Source organism: Bufo gargarizans, chromosome 4 (genome assembly GCF_014858855.1).
Source record: "Bufo gargarizans isolate SCDJY-AF-19 chromosome 4, ASM1485885v1, whole genome shotgun sequence".
Classification (NCBI taxonomy): Eukaryota; Metazoa; Chordata; class Amphibia; order Anura; family Bufonidae; genus Bufo; species Bufo gargarizans.
Window position 1 is genome coordinate 146,491,050 of NC_058083.1, and position 16,078 is coordinate 146,507,127.

General features: G+C 43.3%; 1 protein-coding gene across 10 annotated transcripts in view; it reads left to right on the forward strand.

The window, feature by feature from the left end:
• Positions 1-3,721: 3,721 nt before the first annotated feature.
• The window catches only part of MBNL1 (muscleblind like splicing regulator 1), a 207,134-nt gene continuing 194,777 nt past the window's right edge, over positions 3,722-16,078 (forward strand). For 4 of the 10 annotated variants that reach the window (XM_044292197.1, XM_044292203.1, XM_044292200.1 and 1 more), the window contains exon 1: positions 3,724-3,909. The gene's annotated coding sequence lies outside the window, so the exon portion shown is untranslated. Of the gene's footprint in view, positions 3,910-16,078 lie in introns of all 10 variants that reach the window. The other 6 variants (XM_044292206.1, XM_044292207.1, XM_044292208.1 and 3 more) reach the window with 4 other exon arrangements.

The following is a 16,078-nucleotide window of genomic DNA, read 5'->3' on the forward strand; positions in this document are numbered from 1 at the left end:
GCCTTTGGGGTGTGAGGGCTGGTAACTACTTGGTTGGATAGTCAGCCAGCCTATGCCATGATGCCAGCAACAAGCAGTGTTTTTTTTTTTTTGGGGGGGGGGGGGGGGGGCGCCACAAGGTTATCTCGCACAGGGCGCCTGAACACCTAAGGCCGGCCCTGGGCCCTCACCCATCCGGCGATGCACAGGTAAGCCCTTACCTGTGCCTGTGCCGCGAGCCGGTCTAATATCAAATGCGGTCACTGGGAGCAGGCAGCTCCAAGAACAGCCGCCGGGGGCCTTTATCGGATGTTCTCAGAACTGCCTGCTCCCGGTGACCGCATTTGATTTCAGACCGGCTCGCGGCACAGGCACAGGTAAGGGCTTACCTGTGCATCGCCGGACGGGTGAGGCTACCTTACTAAAGATGGCAGCCCGCATGTGTTCACTGGCGAACACTGGAAACTGACCATGACTGTTGTTAAGAGCTCATTTGTATTCCCTCTTCCCAGAATTCCAGATAAGAATTGCCTGGCCTGTCCTCAGTGTTAAGGCGCTCTCCATGAGGAGATATTGTATTCTCCAATATATATATATATATAGTCACATATCAGCTACATTTTCAGTGGTCTTATCTCAACTACTAAACGCCATCCAGGCTGCCCTAGTTGTAAAGGGGAAGTGAATACTGAAGTAATTACTGAACACCAACTTTTTCAGGTGAGGAAGTTCTTTGGGCTGATAACAACCATTTGCAATCTAAAAAGCTAATGGTGAGTGAAGTAATGGTGACACGTGCCTCTGATAATGAGATTAGTGAAACAGGAGCAGTCATTTCTCTAGCCACTGGGATCCACAGATGACAAATTACTCATCTCTGTTCTGCAGGCATCTGCTGCTGACACTGGATTGCCAGTGACCTTTAATGACAAGTATTTGGAGGCTGGATGTTATATTGAGATGTTAATCAGTGTAGAATGAGGTAGGTACAGCACAGGCAGAAATAAATATTACAATTATAAAGTGTCTACGTTAAAGGCGTTGTCTCACTTCAGCAAATGGCATTTATCATGTAGAGAAAGTTACTTACTAATGTATTGTGATTGTCCATATTGCCTCCTTTGCTGGCTGGATTCATTTTTACATCACATTATACACTGCTTGTTTCTATGGTTACGACTATCCTGCAATCCAGCAGTGGTGGTCTTGCTTGCACACTATAGGGAAAGGAGCCGGCCTCTTTGGTGGGAGCGCACATAGGCTGGTGCTTCTTACTATAGTTTACAAGCATGACCACCACGGCAGGATTGCAGGGTGGTCGTAACCCCTGGAGATCAGAAGTGTATAATGTTAGGGAAAAATGAATCCAGCCAGCAAAGGAGGCAATATGGAGAATCAGAGTACATTAGTAAGTTCCTTGTATTACCTTTCTCTACATAATAAATGATATTTGCTGAAATGACACATCACCTTTAATGCTCAAGTCACATTATAGTGTTATAAACCAACATTGCAAATGAAGAATTTTCTGGACTTTTCTGGATTCTCACGAATAATGGAGTGCACTGTTGTTCACTAGAAATATGGACGATAACAGGGAAATAGAGTAAAACTTGCTATAGCTCACTGAGAGAATAAGGTTAGGGCAGATTGATTACCACCTCAGAAAAGTGGAGAATAAACTCCATGTGGGCACGACATTATCTTTATAGTTGTCTGGTTTAGACAATGCAGTTTCACATCCTGAGTTACCATAGGATTTTCTTCCATTCAAGACCCTCAATGAGTAGCGAGGATGGAGAGCAGATTACAAGACTCTGGAGGTCTAAACTCATCCGTGTATTATGCAGATGGTTGATTTCATAGTGTAATGCATTTTTTACCCTGTGGTGGCTCTGCTTAAATGGGTTATACAACCCCTAAAATGCCTCCCTATACGCCCGAGCCCTTCACAGATGTTGTACTTACCTGGTGCCCCAGCACCTGCGTCGCTTCTGACGCCTGCACAGCCACCGCCGCATCTCCCCGTCGCGTGGATAAAAACATCCAGCGTCTGGAAGGGGGTTTGGGGGATGTTAGCGAATAGTAGGTTGCGACAGGAACGAGCCTCCCTAGCTTCACCCGTGATGCTAAGGAGGCTCGTATCTGTAGCGGCCTGCTATTGGCTGCCCCCCCAACGCCAGATGTTTTCATCCGCACGAAGGGGAGATGCAGAGGCGGCCGCGTGGGCGTCAGAAGCAACGCAGGTGCCAGGGAGCCGGGTAAGTACAACCTCTGTGAGAGGCCCAGGCGTATAGCGAGGCATACGAGTGGTTGAATAAAGCCTTTAAGTCAGGGATAGCCAACCTGTGGCTCTCCAGCTGTTCTAAAACTATAACTCGCACCATGCCCTGCTGTAGGCCAATAGCTGTAGGCAAGCTGGGCATGCTGGGAGTTGTAGTTTTGCAACAGCCGGAGAGACTTAGGTTGGCCATCCCTGCTTTAAGGATTCCCCCAGAGATTACAGCTGATTGCCTGGATCCCAGCAGCAGACCACCCTGTCACTAGCTTCTTATCAGGAGACCCTTTTTACAATACGTTACTGTCCAAAGCGGAGAACTCTTGTAATGTACATTATAGAATAGACATGGTTATTCCATGGCTAACACCTTAAGAGGCAGAACATACCACAGTGTAGCTAAAGATTTAGAAGACAAATCCTCCTGGGTTTTATTGAAAGTCAAAGCACCCTCAAAATTTAGACTGTGCCTGTTCTTGTGCCCTGCTAGGGCGTGTGGCACTAACAAGCGGTTCTAGCGCAGAAGCTTTGGTCTTTGGAAATACTTGGTGGAGCTCGAGGCCTCACCAGCTCCTAGACGAGAGGTGCCAGGACAGGTTGATTTCATTCCCACTGCCTTCACACATTGCGCCCAAATCCTATGTGGAAACACAGCCTTACTATCATCAAGGCCTTAGTCCCCAAGTGCTAAATCTAGGATTCTTTTTAGTGTGTTCTTTTATGTTGTTTACTATCCTTCTCTCCTTCTGACATGTTTAAAGCATATAAAATGTTATAGAAAAATAATTTTTGGGCTTAGCAAATATAACAATTGTAAGCTCTTGGGCACAGAGCCTTTTTTTTTGTAGCATACTTTATTGTAGAGTAAGTTATTTATTTGTCGTGAATTCTATATCTTTTTTATGAAGACCTATGAAAGCGCACAATGATGGGTGAACTCCATATCTTGTTCTGAAGCCCACGTGACTTTTTGATCCACTTTTCAATGATCCATTTAAAACTTTGCCATTAACATTGAAGCTTTTTCCCTTGACCTCTTCCCTCGCCGAAGAGACTGGCAGCGCGCATTTTATTCTGACAAGCGGCCATCCTGAATCCTTAATAGAACGCTTGTGACTTTGTACGACATTTGCAATGTAATACTGCTCGGAGGTTATGATGTTATGCATATAAAACGGAACGTACCATTTAGTCGGCATTACAGGGGGTTTGCTCCAAAATGACATTTTATTACTGTACGACGGCGGCTGCCGGATAAAACTGCGGCATCGCATTAATCGGGCTGTGAAATCCATCTGTCATGCAGCTACTTGGAACACATCACACACTGTGAGAGCAGTGAAAGATATTTTTTCTTCTCTCACATTCCTCAGGCCCCAGACATGAACGCCCAATGCTTCCTGGTAGGTTTTTGTGACTGAGGGGGAGGGGCAGTGCATAAGCAAGGCAAGCTAGACATTACAGATAAGAGGCTGTACAGCTACAGTATGTTCAACAGACTGTTTTCCTCTCTCGCTGAGTAACCGGTGTCCATTATAATGCTGCAGTGACATACGGATCTATACGCCTTTTTTTTTTACTTTGCATCTAATAAATAATTGACACAATGGGTGGCCAGTACACAGTCTGCAAGTCTCTGAAAACAGAGAGAGGTAAGTTGCTTTTTGCATTTCCAGAACTATAGGATGGCCTGTAACATTGCAGGGCAGCATGCCCACTCCAGTCATATTGTGAGGGCACAGATCTGGGTGCAGATTTACATCTCAGTACATCTGCTCCTGCTTTCCTGCAGCTGTCTGGGCTGCAGACCACTGGGTAACACTGGCAAACCTGAAAGAACCGTCTCGCCATATGGAAGAGATTCAGTTTGGGGGGGGTTAAGGCAGGTGCATGCGACATAAGGGGTTAAATGGACTATCCGCGCTGTCTTTTTTAAAGGGGAAGGCCGTTTTCAATCTACTGTGTAGACACTTATGTTTCAGAATGTGTCTCTATGTCTAAGGTTGAAATATCTTCTGTGCAAGGTTAAATGGACTGCTACTGTATATAAATTCTGCGTGACATGTTGAACTGGGATTCCTTATAAGGCCAGCAATATATTTCAGTAGAGTGCGCTTCTTGCCAAGTTTTAAAGGTAGAAACGCCCCACGTGACGATTATAATGTTGCACAGAGTGTCGCAATGACAGCAAATAGAAACGGACTGTGGCAATTTTTTTATTACTTGTATCATAGGTTAACAGCTGGTCCCACCAGGCAGAAGAGATGGTATTTTGGGTATAGTTTTCCTTTCATGGAAAGGCATTTTTACTGTCAACAGCTTTTTTTTTTTTTTCTATGGATATTTAGTGAGTCAGAGTATGGAAGGATTTTTGAGGCTGCTGATTACCTCATATTATTATGATGGTGTTTTCAAGGGCAATTACAGTAGCAAAAGCCAAACTCCTCTCAAAATATAAAAGTTTGGTTGTAATTCCAGTTAAACCCCAAATCCCACTTCCTCCATGTCACGCAAACAGGGAACTAGGAAGCCGAGATAATAAATAAGGAACTGTTAGGTGACTGCCATAGACTGTGACTTAGAGGTAGTCCAGGATAAAAAAAAAAAGATGATAACATAAAATAAAAAATAATGAAATAAAAATAATGAAATAAAAATTAATATATATTCACCTGCTCAATCCAACCGCAGTTCCTGCGCTATTACTTTGGTGGTCCTCGCCAGTGTCTGTTTGCTTCTCTGCAGCGATGAGGTACTGTACATACATGTGACCACTCCAGCCAATCACTGGCCTCAGCAGTGATGCTAGAATGTAAAGCATGAAACTGCTGAGGCCAAAGATTGGCTGCAGTAGTCAGGTTCATAAAGTCTTCAATACAGTGCAAGTAAATACAGACTGGTGGGGCCCACTGATGCAGAGGTGCAGGAGCTCTTGGGGGTCTGACTGGTAGGTATTGTTGTTTTTTTTTAACACATTTATTGCATATAGCCATTTTTATAAATACTGGATACCTTTGAGCTGTCCATGTTCCTACTTGGGACTTGGTGGGGACACTGTAGTCATTGGTGGTTATCTGTCTCTGCAGGGTCAAGATCTGTCTCTGCAGGGTCAAGATCTGTCTCTGCAGGGTCAAGTTGGTTATGAAAGACAATTAGTTGTAGCTGCAGATATGCACTAGGGCGAGGATCCCACCAGACAACTCCCTATAACTCAGCTTCATGGGTCCCTCAAAGTGTGACATGGAGCCTGTCAGATACTAGAGGTACAGGAGTTGACTTTAAACATGTTATTAGAGTATCTGTAAATTATTTTTATGACACTAATACAGCTCATCCTGCCGGTTTACATCTGACATGTAATAATAAAGAGGATTTTAAGCGGCATCAAAGAATGAGAGTTTTTCATGTTGAAGTTGCTGTAATTATGGACTACAGACATATGCCGGAGACTTTGTAACTTTGAAGTTGTCCCTTACAGACTGTCTGATATAGTTTAGATGCAAACGGCAGATCATCCCCTCGTTTGTCTATTAGGGGATTGCTTTCAAAGAGAAGTAGATGTAGGCTAATTCAAAGAGATTTAAGTGAAAAATCAGTGTCCACATGAGGAGATCATCATTATTATTATTAATATTATTATTATTGTGTATCGTAAGTTGCTTATAAAAATTGATAGAAACAATTTACGTTAGTATCTAGAAAGCAATGTAACTCTACCTACAGACTGAATTGTAAAAAATATATATATATATACATATCTCTTATATACGGTATAAAAACGAGTTTCTGTCTGTCTGTTCTTTATGCGCAACCAAACGACTGGACTGATCTTCACCAAATTTGGCACACATTAGGTGTCCGGGAAGGTTTTAGACCAGGTCCCAGCTCTCTAGGACGTACTGTTCCTGAGATATTCCCAAAAAATGACCTGCTTTAGCCAATACAAGCCTGCAAGTCTTTCTCTTCATATCCCATCTGCCATACACACGGTCACATGTCCCTTATCAGCCAATAGGAGCTCGCAGGCCCTTAGTCTCCACATACACACAGTTACTCTAGGTTTCCATACAAACCAGCCATTTTTCTTCACTGCTGTAGGTCATCATTTTATAATGATAGTCTATGGTGTTGCACTATTATAACCGAAAAAATCCTCAACAAAGATGAGAAAGTCATGTGTGAGCATAAACTCAATATACCCAAATAGACAAGAACACACATATACATGAATACAAAAAGTTTTTTATTACATAGTCACATAAAGGAAGACCAGATAGACAATAATAATAAATATAGTTAGTACATAGCAGTAATGCAGTAGCGCTACGATTCAGTGCCACACCAAGGTTACACCGGCTCGCTGTACCCCCTTAATGCACCCCTCCTAATGGCCTGACAGTGCTATGCAGAGATAGAATATCTCACCCACAGGTCAAAGGAAAACGTGCATTAGAGTGGTCATACAGGTGATACCATGCCAACCAAATTGTAATGGTTAAAGGGGTTGTCCGGGTTCAGAGCTGAACCCGGACATACCCTTAATTTCACCCCGGCAGCCCTCCTGAGCCTGGCATCGGAGCATCTCATGCTCCGATGCGCTCCAGTGCCCTGTGCTAGATCGCGCAGGGCACAGGCTCTTGTGTTTTCAATAACACACTGCCGGGCGGTAACTTCCGCCCAGCAGTGTGTTCGGTGACGTCACCGGCTCTGAGGGGCGGGCTTTAGCTCTGCCCTAGCCGTTTTACTGGCTAGGGCAGAGCCAAATCCCGCCCATCAGTGCCGGTGACGTCACCGGGCTGCCTGTCAGCCCCATAGAGAGCCCGGTATGTCACCGGAACTCAGAAAAATGCCTTTGCCCTGCGCGATTTAGCGCAGGGCAAAGGAGAGCATCGGAGCATGAACTGCTCCGATGCTCATGTCAGGGGGGCTGCCGGGGTGAAAATGGAGGGATGTCCAGGTTCAGCTCTGAACCTGGACAACCCCTTTAATGGACGTAGTATGTGAACATAGTATCGAAAACATCCGGCACACTTATGTGCCACATCCATCTGGAACCCAAATAACCACAACAGGCATGTAAAACACCAATCTAAGAATGTAATGGGGAACAAACCTTGGAGCCTTGGTGAGCGCACCCCGACGCTCGTTTCGCTCAGCTTTTTCAAAGGGGCGTGTCACAGCCGCAACATTGGTGCAACAAAATGTCACGCAACACATCTCGTTGTGTAGCCCTAGCCTTAAAGGGGCAGGGCACTGTAGAGGTCAATGTTAAGGGGGCAGGGGCCACTAATAAAGGGGCAGCTGCTGTGCAGGTCACTATTAAGGGAGCAGTAGGCACTATTAAAAGGGCAGCTGCTGTGAAGCTCACTGTTAAAGGGGCGGGCACTGTGGAGGTCACTGTTAAAGGGGTGCTCACTGTGGATGTTACAGTTAAGGGGGCAGGCCGCTGTGGAGCTCACTGTTAATGGGGCGAGCACTGTGGAGGTCACTGCTAAGGAGGCAGGGGTCACTATAAAATAGTGATGAGTGGCATAGGCAATATTCGTTTTCACGATATTTAGCAAATTTTTCGCATAATATTCTCAATAAATTAGCAAATTCTAGAATTTGTGATCTCCAGTCATTATTTTCGCGATTGCGCAAATAGGCACTAATGATGCGCATATTCTTGTGCAATACGTGCAACTTCACATTTTATCAGGTCTGAGTAGCTATTACTGATTGGTGCACTAAGTATTGTTGTGACATCACAGCGCTATGTCTGTAGCATGTATGTATGGACAGCAGAGAAACAGTAATTCCTATCACACTACCTAACACCCTGCACTGGAACCTATCAGCTACACTATATCACTATCCAACCTACACTGACTACCTGTACTATATATATGAACCAGGATCCAGATGAAAGCACAGAGCACAGCAATGTCACTGCTGTCTCTCTCAGAACTGAAAAAAACTGCAGAAAATGGCGGCTGGGGAGGTTCTTATATAGTAAGGGGTAGGCAACTTTCCTATTGGTTGCTAGGGATGTTGCTAAGCTCTGACAAAGACATTGCAGCCTTCTCATTGGCCCACAAGCAAGAAGCAGTAGTACTGCTGAAAAAAAAACTTGAATATTCGTGATTACAAATATATAGCACTATTTTCTAGATTTTCGAGCACTCTCAAAGTGCCGATATTCGCAAAAAAAATTTGCAATTAGAATATTTGCGATCAACACTACTGTTAAAGGGCAGCTGCTGTGAGGTCACTGTTAAGGGATCGGGTTACTGTGAGGTCACTGTTAAGGGATCGGGGTACTGTGGAAGTCACTGTTAAAGGGACGGGTGCTGTGGAGGTCTCTGTTAAGGGGGCAGGGAACAGTGGAGGTCACAGATAAGGGCACGGTCCCCTATGGAGGTCAGTTTTAAGGGGCGGGATGCTGTATAGGTCACTGTTAAGGGGGTGGGCCCCTGAGGAGGTTAATGTCAAGGGAGTGGGGTGCTGTGAAACTCACTGTTAAAGGGGCAGGCTGCTTTATAGGTCCCATATTAAGGAGGCGGGGCACTGTGGGGGGGGCAGTGTTAATGGGGGAGGGGCTGTTGAGTTCACTGTTAAGGGGGCGGGGTACTGTAGAGGTCACTGTTATGGGGGATACTGAAAAGGATGAAAAATACCTGTGCGAAGCCGGGTCCTTCTGCTAGTGTATATACAGTGTGTATATGTATATATATATATATATATATATATATAAAATTATATATATATATATATATATATATATATATTTTTTTTTAGGAATGCAAAGTAAGGTTTTTGTGTGGTTTATCTAAGGAATAATCCTACCTAGATCTTCTGTAGCTTGTTATGATTTAGTATATGTCTCCAGGACATTAGAAAGTTTATTATGCTGCACTTGTAATATGTCTTTTGTAGCAGTTTGGTCACAGGGACTGAGGCTACACAAGTGCACTGTGTTTCCATGCAGTATGTTTAGGACTAGAGAGGCATACATAGAGCTCCTCAGTATGCACACATGTCGTATCTGTGGATGAAAGTGAACAGTACTGTGCCTGTATCCAGAGCCCCCTGGGGTATGCTATCAGGGACCACATTTCTTCAGAATACATGGCAAAGACACTAGTTAGGCTACTTTCACACTTGCGTTTTGTGCGGATCCATCATGGACGGATCCATTCAGATAATACAGCCGTCTGCATCTGTTCAGAACGGATCCATTTGTATTATGTTTAGCATAGCCAAGACGGATCCGTCTTGGACACCATTGAAAGTCAATGGAGGATGGATCAGTTTTCTATTGTGCCAGATTGTGTCAGTGAAAGCGGATCCGTCCTCATTGACTTACATTGTGTGTCAGGACGGATCCGTTTGGCTCAGTTTCATCAGACGGACACCAAACCGCTGCAAGCAGCATTTTGGTGTCCGTCTCCAAAGCGGAATGGAGACGGAACGGAGGCAAACTGATGCATTCTGAGCGGATCCTTTTTCATTCAGAATGCAAACTGATCCTTTTTGGACCACATGTGAGAGCCCTGAATGGATCTCACAAACGGAAAACCAAAATTTGAGTGTGAAAGAAGCCTTATTCCCCTAGTCAACACTGACCCCTTACCCTAAACAATTGCTTGCACCCCAGTTTATAAAACTGACTTTGTGCAATGTCCTCGTGGGACATCTGTTAGTTATATCTCAAGCGTTAATGGGGTATTTAAGATTTTATTATTGATGGCCTACCCTAAAGATAGGCCATCAATATCTGATTGGCGAGGGTCTAACACACCCCTGCCTATCAGCTGGTATGGGGTAGCTTCCGTGCCAGAAGTCGACACCGGAACTACACAGCTCTGTCCATTGTGTAGTGGATAAAGCTGGTTACTGCTCCCATTCACCCTATTGAGGCGTTGCTCCCATTCAACCCCACCCAGAACACAGTGGATGAAGCTGTGTGCTTCCGGTGCCGACAAACGTTGCCCAAACTGTTGCAGAACAGCTGATGTAGAACCCCCGCTGATCAAATATTAGTAGGCTATCCTGAGGATAGGCTATCAATAGCAAATTGTGGAATACCTCTTTAAAAAAAGTGAACAATTGCAAACATACTGTAAGTTGGTAAGATTGTTTTTATGGGAATAGAAGACTACTCCAAAATGATGGATCCAATTGACCGTGTAGCTCAGATGCCCCCCATACCTCTTACAGAACAAACTTTTAAAGCATTTGTTAGAGAATAGCAAGAAGGGTATTTTTTTAGTCCAGAAGAAACACCAGTCTTGTTCATGGGTCTTATATGATATTAGAACTCAATTTCATTCCTTTCAATGGAGCTAATCTGTGAGAGCAGACATAGTCTATAGACTAACATAGTGGTTTCTAATCTTTAGTAAATACTTCTAATCCTCATAATGTTTCTGGAACATGTATTCTATATAGATATCACATTGTACCCTTCATCTGTTATCCTTCCTAGAAAATTATAAATAAATTGACAACTTGGTGCTAGCAGTTTGGGGGGTGTCCCGGCATGATATGGCGCTGTCCAATCAGTGTAGAGAATGACAGTGCGCAATGTATCCATAAATATTAAGGAGGATTAAAAGAACCAGACAGTGCAGAGTTCTAAGAAAAGATGCTTCAAAATTGTTATTTCATGATCATGAGGACGCTCGTATTGTATCTATTAAAACAGACATGTTAGGAGAGCTGATAGGCCTAATTTAAAAGGTAGTTCTGAAAGACTGAATCTATGGACTACGGATTGTCAACCACCCTTAAAGGGAGTCTTTCACCTAAACTGACCATTATAGGACACTAACACCATTATCTGCATTATAGTCCCCATATTGGAATGCTACTTACCGTATAGGTGCCCAGGGGTGGCGTGCAAGCGGCCGGTGCCCAGGCGCCTCGTCTCTTTTCATATGAAACCCCTCCCCTTTCACCCCTCTGGCCCGCTCTGGGTTCTTCAGAAATCCAGCGCCATCGCCGTTCACAAGATTCGGCGCGCCTGCACACTTTATTCCCCACTATGGGCAGAGGCACAAGGCCGGTGTTCTGTCACAATACTATACCTTATCAGAATGCTATGATTTTGTGCATGCCCATTAAGTGGGCGCTTCTCCCGCGGCGGTGCTATAATTTTGACTTACCCGTGGATCTGCACTTGCGCAGCACCGCACACCCCCTCCTCAAGCTGATTATCGTCACTTCCAGTGCGGCCGCGTCACCGGAAATGATGAGGGTATAGCATTCTAATAAGGTATAGTATTCAGAACAGAACACACTGGCTAGATGTACGGGCCGGCACATGCGCATTAAACACTATTGGGCCTCTGCCCATTATGGGGAATGAAGTGCGCAGGCGCAGCGAATCTTGTGAACGGTGCTGGCGCTTGATTTCTGAAGAACCTAGGCCGGGCCAGAGGGGTGAAAGGGGAGGGGTGTCATATGAAAAGCGACGAGGGGCCTGGGCACTGGCCGCTTGCACGCCACCCCTGGACACCTTCAGAACCTAATTAACATATCAAATAAAAGTGTTTTTTAACGAAAATAAGCAACGGACAGTTATACGGTAAGTATCATTCCAATATGGGGACTATAATGCAGATCATGGTGTTAGTGTCCTATAATGGTCAGTTTAGGTGAAAGACTCCCTTTAAAAAAAAGATTGTTCTCTCTTTTGTTACCCAGTGTTTTTTGTAAGATGACTGTATAAGACTTAAAAATATAGCCTTTGTTGATGCCCTGCGTCATCATCAATATTTAATAAGCCATATCTTCTTGTTAAGTCAAGGACCTGTCCATGAAATGGCTGCTGCTGGAGGGGCATGTGACAATATATGTCACTTATCCTTCTTTATTCAAATATACTGCATCTGTTATTTGTATTTGCACTGTTGGGAGTGCAGGTTCACTGTGTTTCAATGGAGGAGGCTGAGCAATGTGTCTGGTCACATGAGCTTCCATCAGTGGTCATCCTATGGACTAAACCTCTATATGGACAGCACAGAAGATTTGTCCAAGTGGACATGCCTTATGAAATATAGCAAATGGCACAAAACATCTTCACAGGTATATTAGTAAGTGCCATATAGTTGTCTTACATACGCATTAGTTAAGAGTGGCCAGAAGGTGGCCAAACTCTTGAAGGGGTTGTCCTACTTTAGAAAATGGCATTTATCATGTAGAAAAATTTAATATAAAGCACTTCCTAATGTATTGTGATTGTCCATATTGCTTCCTTTGCTGGCTTGATGCATTTTTCCTATCATAAAACACCACAGCACCTCAGTAGTATAATGCAGAATTATTTATTATTTCATCCAGTTACATTGTTTTGACATAGTTAATGTTTCGGTCCTTTTTCCAAGACCTTGTTCATGGACAATAAGTCGGAAACTAAGTATATAGTGACGCTGGATGACGGAACGCCATCATTCAGTAGCTTATAATACAATAATACATTGTTAAGGGCATTATAAAAATATCATACATTAGTGCAATACAATAATATAATACATTAGTAAGTGTCTAGTATTTACTTTCCCTACAAGATAAATGTCATTTGCTGAAGTGACACAACTCCTTTAAAGCTTGTCAAGAAGATTTAAAAGCGTCCTGACCTTTGAGCTTAGGGTACTCCCCCTGGTCCCTACCGTCCCATATTTCCATTCTTCTATTTGTCTCCTTCTGTCATACACTTCTCACACCATTAAAAAGGGTTCTCTGGGGCTGTAATAGGGATGATAAGGACGTCCTACACTTTGGACAAGCCATCAGTGTTTGATCAGTAGAGGTATGTCTTCCTGGATCTCCAACAAGCAAAATACCGGCTCACTACAAGTCACTACGTCCGATACTGCACTTTATCACTTTCTCTATATTGTGCTCATCAGCAGCTATCACAAATTGATGACCTATCCTAAGGATATGTTAAATCTTGAGGTACCTCCTCCACTCTGTACCCCAGCTCTGATGAGTACTTTATGGCTTTAATTTGTGTGAAATCACATGGGTTTCTCCTTTTTTTAATCAGTTTTATTTTTGCAGACCTTGAGAAACCTTTAGGTGACCTGAGAGCCCATTTATGTAATGTGCTAGAATAAAACAACTGCTCCTGAGTTATTTTGAATGTTGATTTAAGTAGAGAGGGAGAAAAAAAGAGGTTTGGAGGAACGTATCCAGACCTACAATTTTGTGTGATTGTTTTAACACTTCTCCAAAATAGCTCATGAATGCTACTTAGGAAAGTTGAGCTTTCGGAGCAGTAAGTGATGTCATGCCCAAAATTCTTTACCCTGGCTGGTAGTAGCGTGGGGACCATCTGGCCTTTCAAATTTGCAGATTTCCCTTGCTACTTTACACATTACTTTTAGTCCTCATGTCTCAGTGCAGAATGCACAATGGTATCCATCATCATCTAAGTATTTTCTAGAAACTATCATTCTGCACAAGCTGTGATGAATGCTAATTAAAAAAAGAGCTCCAAAAGGGGTACACAAAGTCCCCAAGGTGCATTATTGGAAATCATTTTCACTACATAGCCCGGCACAGATGCTGGGGAATACAAGCAATTTCCCAGTCAGCTTGTTATGTCTCTAAAACAACAGGACAGCCCATCGTGTTTTGTCATAGGATCTCTTCAGAGCCACTGTCCTAAATTTTTGGACTGTGCCAAATTGCAAATGATGACAAATTGCAATATTGCCATGTCCCAGCCTTGAACACCATATTATTGTATGTGCAAATAGAAATGCCTGGCATTCTCCCTGTTAATTGATATTTAATGACTACCTCTTCCACTATTGCCAACTATGAACTTTCTATAAAAAAGGAATGATTTTCAAAATGGTAGGGGTCATCATGGCCGGGCATGGTATACAAATAATAATAGAGGCATACCTAGAATTTTTTGGACCCCAATCTAAATTCTCTAATGAGGTCCACTACCTACTATAAGTACAAGGAAACCTTTCAGCTCCATCAAGCACCAAGGCCTGGGTGCAACTGCTACCTCTTTAGCCCCTATTGCTACACTGATAGCTTTGCATTAGTACATACATCAATTATTGCATCCAGCTAGCAGGTGTTACTGCACCCGCCAAAAGCCCTTACCACAAACTGCATCTTCTGATCAAAGGTTCTACATGGGATTGCACATTGTACTCATTCAGTGAACCTTTGTAGTCGCAAGAGGAATTAAAGGGCATCTGTCAGCAGATTTGTACCTATGACACTGTCTGACCTGTTGTATGTCCACTTGGCAGCTAAAGACATCTGTGTTGGTCTTACGTTCATATGTGCCCGCATTGCTGAGAATGTTTGATATATGCAAATGAGCCTCTGGGAGCAAAGGGGGTGTTGCCATTGCACCTAGAGGCTCTCTCTGCAATGGCCACGGCCACTGTGTTTTTGATAGACAGGGCCAGGCAGTGTAAACGTCATCACACCCAGTCATGACTTCTCCTAAAGTCATTCAATGTGCAGAGGGCATGGGAGTTGCAGAGAGAGAAAGAGCAGAGCCTCTAGGAGTAACAACAACACCCCCGTTGCTCCTAGAGGCTCATTTGCATATGTCAAAACTTCATTTTTCTCAGAAATGCGGGCACATTTAAACATGGGACCAACACAGATGCCTTCAGCTTCCAAGCGCAGATGTAACAGGTCAGCCAGTGTCATAGGTACAAAATCTGCTGAAAGATGTTCTTTAAGTAGCATGTTGTGGTAAAACATAAAACTAAATTTGCAAGTGTATTTACGCTATGGGCACATGTAAAGTCACTGTAAAACCCGTCCTGTCCATTTAGGCCGACCCAACAACTTAAGTGCAGAAGAGCTCTCTCTCGTAACAAGCTGTGCACTTGTGTCAACTGGACATATTTTAGGCCCCAGAAATCTGATAAACAATAAGTGGTTGTATTCATTTACAGCAAGCAGAGATATTAAATCATCATACAATAATAAACCCTAATTTGCATAGACCCATAGAGGCTAGACTTCGGCATACTAATAGTCACTGGAATACTTGAATCATCCTGTGACGTTTATTTGTGCATTGATTTTTTTTAGCTCTTTTTTTGTTCTTGTCCTGGGTTATGGCACAATGGTCCTCTTCAGACACGACTGCACAGCAGGCCTGTGTTGTATCCCAAGACAGCAATAAGCAACCCAGCGAGATGACATTTATCCACTGTGAAGAATCATAGAAGAAACCAACACAAGAACAAAAAAAACATCATAAAAGTTGCAGGGCAGTATGTTCAAGCCAATAAACTAAAGTCAACTAAACTTGGAAAATTCATATTTTTATTTTATGCCCTAGCCTCCTATTGCTCTTGCCAGTCAACTGTCTATATCAAAGTTTACTGTAATAAGTCATTATTACAGCAAACTATATGGAATGAAGTCACTCATATACCATCTGATACGATAATATAATTACAAATATCTGCCTGGACCTTCTATTGGACTTCATAGCCTGCATGCAAATAGGCAACCAATTAACAATGCATTAATTCATTTATTAATTTATTTTGACACCAGTTACTTGGAAGAAGCATCTACTTTCCCACCCCTGATATGTAGATATTTTTACTTCAATAGAAGGACGTTTAAACAGGAAACTGTAAAGATGCAGCTGGAACTCCCCCCCCCCCCCCCCTTCCGTTTGGTAAAAGTGTACAGATACTCATCGGGGGGGGGGTCGAGGTTACTCTCACTTCTTCTTTTCTATTATTCATTGAAGATCATGTGAAATATAATAGAAGGTATAGCATCAGGGCTGTAGAAATTGATCCTAAGGACCCATAGTAAAATTTGGAA